Source organism: Mercenaria mercenaria, chromosome 7 (assembly GCF_021730395.1).
Source record: "Mercenaria mercenaria strain notata chromosome 7, MADL_Memer_1, whole genome shotgun sequence".
NCBI lineage: Eukaryota > Metazoa > Mollusca > Bivalvia > Venerida > Veneridae > Mercenaria > Mercenaria mercenaria.
Genome location: NC_069367.1, coordinates 68,649,608 through 68,665,516, shown reverse-complemented (window position 1 = coordinate 68,665,516; position 15,909 = coordinate 68,649,608). Strand labels below are relative to the sequence as shown.

Sequence of the window (15,909 nt, the reverse complement as noted above, 5' to 3'; positions counted from 1 at the left end):
AAGTCTAATGTCACTAAACAATGTACACATGATTACGTTGTTAGAATATAGCAAGCATTGTCATATAGTATCAGAACGTAAGTTTGATACAGATACAACAAGAGCTGTGTATTGTTTAGTTTTACTTACAGTTTGAACGATTCAATATTACAGTCTTTCACTTAACACGAACTGGACACATAATTTTATGTTATACAAATGTAAGAATGCATTCTAAAATCTAGAGTTATATGATATATAAAGTATATATCAGGAACGGAAGGGACATAAATGCACTTTTCATAAGCTCTCGTGAACACAACGAGTATGCCGTTATTTTGCTTGGTTACGTTCAGTACTTCTAAGGGATCTTTTAAAGTGTTTTTTTTTTCTTCTTCTTTTTATGATATAACCATTTTAGTTTATTGTTTTCTGTTGGTTTTTTTTGTTGTTGTTTTTTTTTTTTTGTTTATCACATATTTTTCGTATCATCCCCCGTTCCCGTTATACTTTCTTGTTTCCTTAATTTTGCATAGGATTTTCATGTATAAATTTCTCTTCATACCACATACTTTTCTTTCCTATAACTGTATATAAGATAATTGACGATTTACTGTTCCTGTCACATTTTCTTGTTCCCTGTAATTTCTATAGGGCTATTGATAAATCGATAACTTTTCTCGACGCATTTGCTGCAGTTCTAACCATATTTACTTGCTTCCGGTATTTTTTTTATATGACTTTTGACATATCAATCGCTGTTCTTGGCCCATTTTCTTATGTCCTGTAATTTTTTGCATGACTATTTATGTATCAGTCCCTGTTTCAACAAATCTTTCTTATTTCCTGTAATTTCGTATAGGAAAATTGTTTCAAGAAACCTTAGATTATTGACATACCATCAGTGATTTTATCACATTTTCTTATTTCCAGTACTTTCGTACAAGATTATTTAGTCCCAGTTTTTGTCGAATTTTCTTTTTGCCTGTAAATTTGTGGTAACTGTCGTAACAATCCCCGTTTAAGCCGATTTTTTTCATGTTCTTCTGTTATTTTCCATAGATCTACTAGCGTAACTAGCCGTTTCCTTACTGAAATAAAATATCGTTTGTCATTAGTAAATATTTCCAACCGGGACTTATTTAATGTTTTAGTAATTTAGTTAGGATTTACATATACATGGACATAAAAATCAGTCTTATGATATAATGTACAATTGTGTATGAACATTTTTGACAAAATTGAGATGAAATGATACTCATATGAAATTGTTTATAATGAATCAAAAAAAAAAGTACTGATGCTCGATTCTAATTAAATGTACTCACTCTATCAACATTGCTCTTTCTGTTGATGAAACATCTGATGTAAGCAGATTTCCCCAGGTAACAAAACATATAATTTGCCTAAAGATTAGTAGATCAACTACAGAAATGGAATCTGCCTAGAGCAGAATTTTCTAAACATTTTGCCGATTTACTGGTATCAAAGGAAAATAGGTAAACGTTGAACTTTTTGCCTAAGCCAGTTTAACATTTATCATTGTCAATAGAAGTATTTAAGCCAGCACATTGGGATAATAATCTGAATTCTAAAATTGGAGTCTAAATCCGGTTGATCGTCGAAGAAATTTTCTGTAAGTATTTTAAAGAACTTAATGTATGCGAATTATATTCCATTCTCAATATATATTAAGATAAATATCTTGCACATTTGGCAAAGCTCATGTAATGTGGATTTAACTGTTATAAGTCCTATCTGATTGGGGCATTTTACTCTTTCTTACAGATATTAAAATTTTGTTAGCATGTACAATTTAAACTAGAATTCAGATTTAGATGTTTATTATTTTCTGAGCCTAATAACTTTTTTACCTTCTGTGAAACTTCGGTGACTTTTCATGATTTATCAAATTCATCCCATTTTACCAAATATTTCATTTGCCAGAATAAAAGTAATTCTATTAATATATTCTGGTCATAGAAGATGAAAATAACAAGAATAGCGTAAACTTTGTTCATACTTTAGAGGTAGTGTTATCAGACAGTTACAGCGAATCTCTATTGTAAGAGGAAATTTTAATGCCCTGATGGCATACATTATACAATGTATGCTCTAAACCTAAATCTAATCGTAGGGTTATGGTTATGGTTATTAGGCTACAATAACCTTCGACCAAAAACACCTTTGAATTTAAGTTTAAGATTTCATATTTTTCAGCTAGTTACCAATCAGAGTACCCTATTTACTGTTTTAATAAGAAAACACACACACACACATATATATATATTACAGGTTGATAATGCGCAGTCAGCTTTTAATACTTTTGGTAGTTACATGCGTCGCCGCTGTCCTGTCACAAGACCGTAAGTTGTTGTTTTTTGTTTTGTATTGTATAATAACACTTGCGAAAATATGAACTCTATTACTAGTATACGTGATTTCTATCCATTGTTTAAGTACATGACATTTCTAGGAATATTTCAAAAGGCAGCACATTGCTTCGACAGTAAAATTTGCCGAGGAACCTATGTATCTATTCATATTATAATTCTGAGGAAATCTCAAGTAGGTGAATAGGTAACTTGCATGTACAATGCGAAACTATTAAGAAATATAGATGTAGTTATACTTTAGAAAGTTGAAATATAATCGCATTTTGAGTGAAATAATAGCCAATAGCTGTCATAGTCATAATCTACAATATTACTGCTTTAAGTGTTCTATATACATCGAGTGTCTCCATGTTGTTGAAAATTTAAACCGTGAAAATTATGCATATGACAATGCACGGACTTTTGCGACTGCATTGACAAGCATATTGTTACGCGTTACAGCTTCTTTTCGCCCTTATTTCAGCCTAATATTATTAAGAGTGGCCATTTTAAACTCCTTTTAGAAATCCCAAAGCTTAAAGGAATGTATTTTTTAAAGACGGCAAACAGTATATCACTACATACATGTTTGCGAAGTATTTAATATGTGTAGTATGCAAATCTCCTTTATATGTCACTTTGTAACGTCTCAAGTGAAATAGTGGGACTCAGCTGTATTCAATTATCGATTGTGGTCCTTTCATTTAAAATCTTTTAAAAAGTTGTAGACGTCGTTATGGTAAATATGATATGTTGACGTCAGTCTGAGGACAAACAACTGTCTATAATATACAGAATGCGTTGACGACAATGGTGATTACCACGATCAAGGCGATGGTGTGACAGATAACAAATTAGGTTTTGAGAGGATTTGCACATGCGTATGGGTTGAGAACGAAGAAGACCCGGATGCTTCTTATGCCGACTGGTCATGTACCGGCCCAGCGCCATGATTACCTAATTTAGTAAGTGTTTTAGATATGTGCGTTTTGTCATGAATTAAATGCTGTTTTTGTGCGGTGATATAGGTATAAACCACATTGGGACTTCTTGCAATTCCACGAATCGCGCTAACGATTCATGTTCCAGTATGGTTTAAACGAAAAAAAAAATGCAGTTCTTATATTTACATGTCCTGCAGTAGCTTGCTACAAAAATAAGTGGCTTGCTTTCCATGAGTATACAAAAGAACAAATGCCAGGATATCTATCTTTTCAACATAGAACAGCCAAGAAGACCCACCAACGTTCAGTTGTAATTCACCTTCCAATAAAAATAGTTTCTGCCTTTTTTTTATTCAAAATATCGGTATATCCTATATAAAAAGTCATATAGTCGTGTCGATTAAATTTTTACTTGTGAAAAAAATAGATTTCGCTATAATTTTATGTTCTTTCTGAAATTTTGGTATCCAATTTTGAAACGACGTCACTTTGTTATGTGTTTGTGAATGACGTCAGATTGTACTTGCAATCTCGTGGAAATGGCAATCTTTAATACCATTACATCAATGTTATTTATATGAAAATAAACGCCTTTCTTCTTTCCATACAAAATAAATAGTGAATGTAAATATATCGTCTTAAAATACGGATTTTCAGGAGGTTTAAGTTTTGCAGTAAAACAGATCCAAACGTATATTGTTCATATTTACGAAATAATGTATAGAAAAATCGTGTTTTATTAATGCACGGAAAGAGGTTATTCTGTCGATTATAACCGATTTTGAGTGTATTAATTTAGGTAAAACACGATTTTGCTATACATTATTCCGATTCTAATATGCCCTTAATCTAAAACAGTGGAAAAAATATAGTAGCGCGCTCTTTCTTTGTCGCAGCAAAAACATTGACGTCATTGCACGTTAACGTGACGTCATTTTAGTGTAAGCGTGTTTTAACAGATAAAAGCATATCAGAATGTATAATAAATGATGTTGTTTTCTGCTTATTAATTACGCATATTATTTATTGTTAATATAAATGCATTTGCAATGCTTTGTTAACAATATTTATACATATACACATTGATTTTACTGTTTATCATAATGTTTAATAACAAATCTTGCATTAATCTGGCAAAAAAGTTTTAGAAACATTCAAGTTTTTTTATACTAAAAATATTGTAAAATGTAAAATATGTGTATTCGCTGTAATTATCTAATAATATTTCATTCTTTTTCAGCTTGTACTTGTGTGATGTTTGCTGTTAAAAATTAATCAATAAATTTTTTAGAATGGTCAATATTTACTTTTTTATCCCTCATATTCATCTAATTTGCTGAAAAATATTTCAAGTTACTCTAGTCAACTTGTGTATTTAGTATTAAACACATAAGTTACGCATAATATGTCCGTTTCAATTCTGATAGGATCAGCTGTCTACAAACCATGTGCAATGTAGGTAAGTTGTCAAACACTTACGAAGAAACAGTTTGAAATAGACGACGGCTGACACATGCTAAAATTATGTTTAAAACATTATAACAAAAAGGTACGTTTTACAGGTAAAGATACCACATTCGTTTCAGGTTATTGCACACAAAGCCGTGGCAACAGTTACAGAGTTTGCTAAATTTAATACAAGTATACTCATTTAAGTAATTCTCCTTCTTCGTTATAATATGCGCCTACTAATACTAGTAACTGTAAATGGCGACATGACCTACACGTTTTAAATATTAACGCGTGTTAAAATCTTGACACCTCGGTGATAATTGCAGCTATATTCTGTGAGTATGAATAAACTGAAACCTTGCCACACAACCAGGAATCATATGTTCTACCGGCATTGTAGTAGTAACAATGGTCTAGTAGCATATTACCATCTACACTCATGAACAGAATATGATGAGACACATCAGCCCCAATTTCACGAAACAACTTAAGTAATTGCTTAGCTAAGTCTGTTATTTCATGTGCTTGTTTTGCTCTTTATGCGTCTTCAGTGCTGACTTTTTTCATAGATTCGCAGATCAAACCATTTACAGAAAACTTAAGTTCGTTATATCATGCTAAGATAGAAATATCATATTTTCGTGACTGAAATAAGTACTACAGTCAAATACTACTACCCATAGTATAATTTATCTCTAAATACATTGTTATAGAAAACGTCAAAATTAAATAACAATAACTGAAGCAACAGAACGATTTTAAAATGACAGACTTAACTAAATAATTACTTTAGTTTTTTTTTCGTGAAACTGGGGCCAGATTTTCCTTAAAGTGCATAATTATGATTTATCAATTAGTGAACTTTCTTGTAGCGATTTAAGAACCAGATGTTGGAGTAAAGTTTATCATGTTGCAGCTTACACATTTTACCGGTCCCTTTTCAGCGAAAGTTCGAGTTATGCATGTGCGTCACATTTTCTTTCTTGTTGATATTCAACGGAAGCATAATATGTCATTATGTTTCATGAACTTTGAACTTTACCATATGTTACAAGCACTACGGTCAGTTTAGACAGCTTATTAATGATTCCAGTTATTAAAATCAGTCTGTCGCACTATTTTGCCGCCATAAAAGTGAGCAGCCGATGTTGTTCATTTCATTTTCAGCTTGAATAAAATAGAGGTAAGTTTAATGGTTAATTTTCGTTTGAACTTTTCTTGACGTATAAAATATAAAAAAGTAAAAAGGGCTGTTTAAACTATTGTTTTTATAGCGGAGACATGTGGGATTAAATATTTAGTGCAAACTCCAGATCCAGATTGTCGAACAAATCTGTTAGAATGCACATTCTTGGTACTAGAACGACTGTCTGTATACCTCTCGGTGGTGTTTGTACCTGGTATTGCTGTATTTTGCAAATATGATTCTTTTGACGAAAGGTACAACGGGGCAATACAAAGTTTTAATTAAATTCGCACATATCAGAAATACAGAGAAGCATTGCCTAAATACTTTTCATATAAGATGACAACAAATATTTTGAATCAAATCTTGAAAAAACCTAAACATGAAGAGAGCGGTGAATTCGTACCTGATCTGTTTGTTGCCGCGTCCATTGTTTCATATATTTTGTTTCTTTCATTTGCTATGAAAAAAAAACTTCAGGTCTTGCATTACTATAAATCAATTGTTAGGTTGTCATAATAGCATTCTTCGTATTTTATTTCTTTTTGTTGTCAGTGCACAAAACGTCTTAAATTCAATAATTCTATATTACTTTACATATCTAACTGATGGAAAACTTACTCTTGCAGGTAAAATGAAGTGTTTGAAGTTTGGATTATTTCTCTTGGCTGTTGTCTTAGCAACCAGTCTAAAACACGCTGAGGCTGAGGAAGGTAAATATTAAATCGTCACGAATGTACTTTTATATATCGCAGCAAACCAGTCGCCAGATTATTCTTTGACCATCAGAAGCAGGATATCTGATAATAAACATAAAACTACTGTTCAGAGATATGCGTGTGCATGTCAGTATGTTAAATCTATTAAGATATGTCAGGTTTTTCAGATAGCTTTGTAGTTTTTTTCTCTAAATACTATATTAAAATAGTGAACAATTCGGTATTGATATAGATATGTTTTTGCATGCTTTTTTGTCTTATATTTAACTCAAAACATTTCTATTTTACAGCATGTGAGTACGATGGGAATGGATATGATCCAGGTGCAGAATTCCCTTCAACCGACGGCTGTAACACATGCACGTGTCAGACGGACGGACAAGTTGCCTGCACTACCCAAAGTTGTGAAGATGAATAGTTGAAACTCACCAATGGCCCGAGATAAACTGTTTCCGAACAATATAATCATTATGTTATAATTGCTTTAAAAGCTATAAAACATGCCATGACTTTTGTTATGTTCCAATTATAAACAATTTGAAGCGTGAACAGTCAGCATGTTAAATTTGATTGAAAACTGATATAATAAAAGATATCGATTTTGTTTAGTCATTTTATTTCCGTGTATTTCCCTTCATGCAAAATCTACTGTCAGTGATCCACTAAAGTATAAATTATTGCCCTTTAATGCCATTTTTCCTATGTGCGTGCGTGCGTGTGTTTGTAGGGAGACTGCGTTTTAGGAGCGCGACTTTCCCTGTTAATTATTTATGCTAATTATGTCCACTTTCCCCAACACCCACCACATTTTCTACCCCTTATCCAATTTGTACTTTGCATATAGTTGTTGGATTTTTGAAGCAACCTTTCTGCAATATTTTTCCGTTAAGTTTCTTTTAGTTGTGGGCCTTCTTAGCGATGCATGGCTCTATGGCTGTGTTGTGTGTGCTTTGTGCTTCCGGGAAACCTAACCTTGATTTTTATAATTTGAGACTGCAGTAAAGAAATATGATATTTTATGATCACATGAAATAAAATGTTTCGCTTTTTGTTAAACAAATATGCATTTGGTCAGCACAAAAATAAATGTGCTTTTACTTTTGGCAAGGATAAGCGGAAACTTCATTGTTTGAGTAATTGATGAGTGAAGCATTAAGACAAAACACAAGGCAACGATCAAATAAGGAAGCGCCAACTACAAAGAACGCAACCCTCTCACATCGAATCACTTTTAGTGTATATATGGAAATGTGTATCATGAAAATATAAAAAATAGAGCATAGACAAAATAAGACGTATAACATACTGGTAAGAGTGATAACATGGGGTGTTTACAAACGAAACCATCACTATGGTACGTTGAAAAGCAAGTTGCTTGTTAGGCGTACAATGCTGATTCCCGTTTTGTTAAAGTCCTACAATCTCTTTCTGCCAAAATATCAACGAGCGATCTTAGGATTAAGGGATGTTAGCACAGAAGGGCGGTGATAGGAGTCTAGTAGAATGGGAGAATTGACGATGGTAAGATAGCAGGATAGCGACAGTAGGATAGAACATTGTAAAACGACAGGCTAAAATATTGCTATGATTCGTTCTATCGATATCCTATCATCTCACTATCGTTATCTTCGCTAACAAACTATCATCCTACAGCATCCCATAGTCTCCTTCCATTACGTTTATTACTTTACATGAATAGTATTCGTCCTCATCTACTACGGGAGACTATAAATATGGTTGATATTGATACAGATACGATTTGGGCTTGTTACTGTTACAGGGAATAATAATACAACGTTCTCATATTTGGCCGCTGAAACTAAGTAAAGTCGGCATAAGTCAATTATATTTTGTAGATTTTTTGGGGGGAGGGAGGGGTGGGGGGGGGAGGGGGTGCGGGTTTTCTTCTTTGACCTAGGACTTTGAGCGTCGGCCTTTGAATCTGGCTTGATCATAGTCATTGAGGTATGGGCTTGTAATAATTATTCCAAAAAGTATCATTTATGAATCGGACATCAAATAATGATGATATGTTTTCTAAAACAAAGTCTAATTTCTACATCTGAATCCTTAACAAATAAACATATTTTCGCAAAAGGTGTACGGTTTAAGACCTTGTCCCGACAAATCATAAGAATTTCATACATGCTAAGATGAACTTAATTTGTAAAGTCATTTAATAAATGTATTTATAACATTGTTTTTGAAGTTCTTAACAAAAGGAAAAATGATATATATGTTTCTTCATATTATTTTACTAGCTCATTTATTTACACGTTTCCTACCATCCTTCTATCCGACCATTGCAATCCTGCTATCTTACCACCGCTCTTTGATAACTTGTCAGTGAAATATGGTAGGATACAAAACAAGATTCGGAATCCGTAGTTTAAAGCCATTTACAAAAGTTTTCAGTTAAGGGTCTGTCCAACTAACCAGTGTACATTAATTTTGAACCAGTATTAAATTGTTTTCCGCTAAAAACGACATAAATAGAAAAAGTGGAAACTCCACAGGTCGCTCATAAACCAGAGATGGAAGACAAATGTCTTAAGACAAAATATCTCCTGTCAAAAACGTCAGGGAGATAATATTTCGCTCGTGGATTTAAATTCATAGTATTGTGCTATTTGGAACGAATGCCGAAACGTTAATGAAATAAAATAGAGTGAAAACTAGGGTATGTTTGAATATTTAGCAGAAACCTAGAATAAACTAGAAATTGCTTTTGTAAACAAGCACATGTCTCCCCAAATGCAAAGTCATATAGACAATAAGTCAATAGGGGTCAGGAGCGAAAGTCAAAGAGACACTGTTGGTTGGCTGCAATAGGGATCATCTACTTGGCATGTCCAGTCATCCCGCTAAGTTTCAACACTCCTGGCCTAGCGGTTCTCAAGTCACTGTTCAGGCTCTTGTGACCTTGACCTTTGATCAAGTGACCCAAAAATAAATAGGGGTCATCTACTCTGCATGTCCAATCATCCTATTAAGTTTCAACATTCTAGATCAAGTGGTTCTTAAGTTATTTTCCGGAAATGATTTTACACGACCAGGCCCCTGTGACCTTGACCTTTAATAAACTGACCCTAAAAACCAATAGGGGTCATCTACTCTGCATGTTCAATCATCCTATGAAGTTTCAACATTGTGCGTCAAGTGGTTCTCAAGTTATTGATCGGAAATTGTTTTCCATGTTCAGGCTCCTGTGACCATGACCTTTCACAGAGTGACCCAAAAATCGATAGGGGTCATCTACTCTGCATGTTCAATCATCCTATGAAGTTTCAACATTCTGGATCAAGAGGTTCTCAAGTTATTGATCAGAAATGGTTATCAATGTTCAGGCTCCTGTGACCTTGACCTTTAACGGAGTGACCCCAAAAACAATAGGGGTCATTTACTCTGCATGAACAATCATCTATGAAGTTTCAACATTCTGGGTGGAGTGGTTCTCGAGTTACTGACCGGAAACGGTTTTCCATGTTCAGGCCCGTGACCTTGACCTTTAATAGAGTGACCCCAAAATTAATTGGAATCATTTACTCTGCATGTCCAATTATCCTATGCAGTTTGAACATTCTGGGTCAAGTGGTTCTCAAGTTATTGATCGGAAACGGTTTTCCATGTTCAGGCCCCTGTGACCTTGATCTTTAACAGAGTTACCCTAAAATCAATAGGGGTCATCTACTCTGCATGATGAATCATCCCCTTAAGTTTCAACATTCTAGGTCAAGTGGTTCTCAAGTCACTGACCGGAAACGTTTTTCAATGTTCAGGCCCCTGTGACCTTGACCTTTAACAGAGTGACCCCAAAATCAATAGGAGTCATCTACTTTGCATGACCAATCATCCTATAAAGTTTCAATATTCTGGGTCAAGTGGTACTCAAGTTATTGATCGGAAATGGTTTTCAATGTTCAGGCCCCTGTGACCTTAACCTTTGACGGAGTGACACCAAAATCAATAGGAATCATCTACTCTGCATGACCAATCATCCTATGAAGTTTCAATATTCTGGGTTAAGTGGTACTCAAGTTATTGATCGGAAATATTTTTCAATGTTCAGGCCCCTGTGACCTTGACCTTTGATGGAGTGACCCCAAAATCAAAAGAGGTCATCTACTCTACGTGACCAATCATCCTACGAAGTTTCAACGTTCTGGGTTAAGTGGTTCTCTAGTCATTGATTGGAAATTGTTTTCAATGTTCAGGCCCCTGTGACCTTGACCTTTGATGGAGTGATCCCAAATACAATAGGGGTCATCTACTACAGCAGCCCTACCACCCTATGAAGTTTGAAGGTTCTAGATCAAATGGTTCTCCAGTTACAGATCGGAAATGAAGTGTGACGTACGGCCGGACGGATGGCCAGAAGGGGGGAGACATAATACCAATATTGTACCCGCAACCGCATCGACCGGACCTTTTAACCTCGTTCATTGGAAGCACAGAGCACCACAAACACAGCCTCAGAGCCGCGCATGTGCAAAGTAGGCCCACAACAAAAAGAAGCTGTAACGGAAAAATATTATATACGGTTGCTTCAAAAATCCAACAAGAACATTTTAAGTTCATGCAAAATATAGAAAAAACGCGTTTTCTGAAATTTGTTTATTTGTTTTAACATTTAAAAGAGCTGCTTATCAGGTTCACAATTGATAATGGAATCATTTCTACGCTCTTATCTAGATCAACTCAACTACTGTAGCCATTACATGCATTAAGGGGACTTTGCTCTTATTCATTTGAGTTTTTTTTTATCATTTTAGATAAGCATTCTTTCTTGAATAAGTATAAATTCCATGTACTGAAACCTAAATGTACTGTTTTGCTGATAAATTTGATCATACTCCACTCAATTGTTCATATTTTAAAATCTGCGAAAGGAATGTGAACTTGCATGTCTTCCGCTTTTTATATGGTAAATATGTAAACAACTTTGAATTTATGATAATTTATTCTAGTGGCCTTTTAGGAAAGTTATTTGAAAATCAATGACGGATGCAGGTAAACGGTATTGCGACTAAATATACTACGTGACTTTAGACACAACCAACTTTCTTTATAAGACAGCATGTGCATATAAAATGTTATTTAAACTAGCAATAAAACTTATTATTTATCATGTACACCACGCTTTGAATATTTAATATGAATGATCGTATAAAATAACTTGAAAATGACAAGCGAAGGTTAGCTAGGAAATAAAACACGTCTCTAACGCAAAAACAGTTAGCGACATACAATAGTTTTAAGGCTAGTTTAGTTAGTAAGTAAACAAACACAAAGGAAAAACGTGTTCTGAACTTTTTATAAATGAAAGTTATCGTGAAATTGGCATCAGCATAAATGACAGAAAATGGCAGTGACCTCCATGATCACAAAATATCAGAAGTGATGGCAACACAGAGTCCATGTTCGGGGTAAACTGTTTACGGCCGCCAAAACGGCAGTTGAAGACGACTTTTGTGATAGTTAATAAAATATAAACACACATCTGTTCACAACAGCAAATGAAACGTGCATCACAGCTTCTAAAGTCATTGTATAAAATCGTCATCCGGTAGAGCCTCCATTGTAGAGTATCAGAGATTGCTGACACCACATTACTTGTCCCTCACCTATGCGGGTTTGGAACTCCACTTAGAACTCTGGAATTCTGTGTCAACTCATCTAGCTTGTGGAAGGTCGATGGTTGCTTGTGTGTGCCTGAAATAATTTCTGATTTAGCACCCGAGATCTTGCGACAGAAACTGACTGCTGTTATGGGAACAAATTCTAATAAAACAAACAAAGTTGCTAAGTATGTTAATAATAAAGCCGATATAAGGTAATTACTTTCAATATTACAATTTTTAGTATTCTTAAACCATATTTACACATTTATAACTCACCCTTTTTCATGCATATACACTGTTGTTAATTTAGCAGTCTTATTAAAGCTGATTTATTAATTGATTCTACTGATGAGAAACTTTGGCTTCTGCTACTTGAGTTGTCATTCACCAGTTACCCAGTCATAAATGCTTGGGACTGGAATGTGTATCATTTAGTATCATTTTATCAGGGTATGTTGTCATCATGTACCATTGTAAACATGTCTGGTTTGTTAGAGTTAGAGGTGGCTCCATATTTGGGATGGTACCATCAGTCAACGGTTATCCTCATAAATATTAGGGGTAATCTTTGTCTTTCATTACTATGATACACTCCAAATATGGAAGGGTACATACTTTTGTATATAAACCTAGGTCAGAACTTGGGAGGGGATTTTTACTTTTGGCTCGGACTTTGAAAATACAGTTCATAGGATCTAGAAACAAGAAATGTAATATTTTACAATTATAATGAAATAAGTGACTTTAGACCAGAGGAATGAGAGAATCATAATTTTGATGACTATATTTACATCACTTAGACTATAAATACATCTCATAATAAACTAACATAGAAAACTGGAATTGAAGTGTTATTTTACCAATGGAGTAGAAACCCTCATCCCCGAACCTACGTTTTTTAACAACACGTTAGTTTAATCATATTTTATGGTAATTATCACACAAGACATTATGGTAAATGTACATCAAGACAATAATATACAAATACATATGTTTATATATATACAACAGCAAACTATCATTACATCAAGACATATATAATACTACTGTACATTAAGATACATTCGGTAACTTAGCAAAGGTGCGAAAATACAAAAGGGTTGGACCACAAGTTTTACCAACATTAGAAATCGGCCCGTCCCTGGCTGTCAAATTAATGCTAGATTAAAATAAATGGCGGATTTTTGTTTGGACTAGAATGGAAAAAAGTATATGCTTAACAAAAATATACTTTTCAGATATAAATACAGATTTATTGAAAAATAAATATATTTATGCAAGTACGGGACGTTACGGGTTTTAATATTATTCAATAGCGGAGCACGAAAAGCTTACGCGCAAATTATCAACAACTTCAAGATTGTCAATAGAAGAGATTCTAGCACGTACAGTTCTGATGTTTTACTACAATTTTGTGCTAGAGATGTCTTTGCTGTTCATGGGAGATTCTCATAGAGCTCAATTTCTGGCGTATATTTATAAACTGCAAAGATATGATTTACTTAATATTGATTCGGCAATTGACGTGAAGTTCTGTGGAATTAGTGGCGGTTGTTTAACAAACTCGAACCATGTCCTGTTCTTTCAAGATTGATTAGTGAAGCATCATCCTGACTATGGTGTCATGTTCATTGGTAGTAACGATATTGATTAACCAGGCTCTACTGCATTAAATGCAGAGAACACAGCATTACGAAATGTTTCAATTGCTAAACTTTTCTTACGTTGCTACAATCCGAAACATATCTTTATTTGCCAATTTATTCTAAGGCAACACACCCGCCACATCCCAGCGTACATATACAATGATTTTATTACTGAGAAAAGCAAACAGGGTGTTTAAGTAAGAACTTGGAATACTTAACGTACTGGAATTTGAAAGGAATGAAACATTCTAATGCTAACATTTTACAGATAGATGGTACGTGTTCATTTCAACAACCTGGGATTTGAAATTTTTCCACAATGTGAGAGAAATGATTTTGAAGTGCATTGCAGATATGTAATTCACACATGTACTGGAAGATACTGTATTCTAATTGGTGGCACAGTTGTATCTATATTATCATATAACAGTAAGTATAGACATAATAAGTATATTAGCCGTCATATATGATAGAACCAAACCCATATGGGGTCCATTTCAGTTAGATAAACAAGACTTCCTGCAGGTTTATGAACATGGCAGATCTTGTATATCACAAATTTTCTGTCCATTTGTGGTAAAAGACTAAATGTAGTTAAATGGACTAATAGAATTATAAAGTCTAAACACATTGTCTGTATGTGTTTATATAGTTTAAATGTAGTTAAATGGTCTACTAGAATTATAAAATCTAGACACATTGTCTGTATTTGTTTATATTCTGTTCCACTATATAAAAAATGGTTACAGACAAGTAATCTGCAGTCAAATACACCGCAAGTTGTCAACTGGGCAACAAAATATGATCGTTTTTGACAACTGTCTACATTTATGTAATCAAATGGGCTGCCTGGAGTCAAATAGGTTACTAAGTCTATGTAACTCAGATATTTTGTCCGTATTGATGTAGTCAAATGGACTATAGTGTAGTCAGATGGACTACTTTGTATAGTCAGATGGACTTCTTTGTATAGTCGAATGGACTATATGTAGTCATATGGACTACTTTATTTAGTCGATGGATTATTTTTACTGTATGGCTAAACACAGGATGACTGCCATACACTTTTAAAATGTTACAAGAAGAGATTGTTGTAAATACAGTATTATCTCGTGGAAGTTGATCTTTACATGCTGTTTTAGTAAGTATAGATATAGTAAGTATATTAGCCTGTCATATATGATAGAACCATTTCAGTTAGATAAACAAGACTTTCTGCAGGCTTATGAACATGGCAGATCTTGTATATCACAAATTGTCTGCCCGTTTGTAGTAAAAGACTAAATGTAAGTAACTGGACTAATAAAATCATAAAGTGTAAACAGATTTCTGTATTTGTTTATACGTTTGTGGCCGATTAGTTTAAATGTAGTTAAATGGTCTACTAGAATTATAAAATCCAGACACATTGTCTTTATTTTCTTATATTCTGTTCCACTATATACATAATGGTTACAGACAAATAATCTGTAGTCAAATACACCGCAAGTTGTCAAATGGACAACAAAAAATGATTGTACTTGACAGCTGTCTACATTTATGTAGTCAAATGGGCTGCATGGAGTCAAATGGACTACTAAGTCTATGTTACTCAGATATTATGTCCGTATTGATGTAGTCAAATGGACTATAGTGTAGTCAGATTGACTACTTTTTATAGTCAGATGGACTTCTTCGTATAGTCAAATGGACTATATGTAGTCATATGGACTACTTTATTTAGTCGATAGCTTATTTTTACTGTATGGTTAAACACAGGAGGACTGCCATACACTTGTAACATGTTACAAGAAGAGATTGTTGTAAATACAGTATTTCTCGTGGAAGTTGATCTTTACATGTTCTCGTATATGGTTTTCTATTTCATATGCCACCAAGACAGCGAAGGCTGCTGCAGCTGGGGAAGCAGCTAAACCAAACGAAGAACAAACCAAATTGAGCAGGTTTTAGAAGCCAACACATCCAATTTATCAGAAAAAGACTTGAA

General features: G+C 34.0%; 1 long non-coding RNA gene across 1 annotated transcript; it reads left to right on the top strand.

The window, feature by feature from the left end:
• Window positions 1-1,411: 1,411 nt before the first annotated feature.
• Window positions 1,412-7,085, top strand: LOC123553988 (uncharacterized). The gene is made up of 5 exons (XR_006686929.2): window positions 1,412-1,615; window positions 2,275-2,345; window positions 3,150-3,319; window positions 4,539-6,649; window positions 6,946-7,085. It is a non-coding gene; the product is annotated as an uncharacterized LOC123553988 (long non-coding RNA).
• The last annotated feature ends 8,824 nt before the right edge of the window (window positions 7,086-15,909 follow it).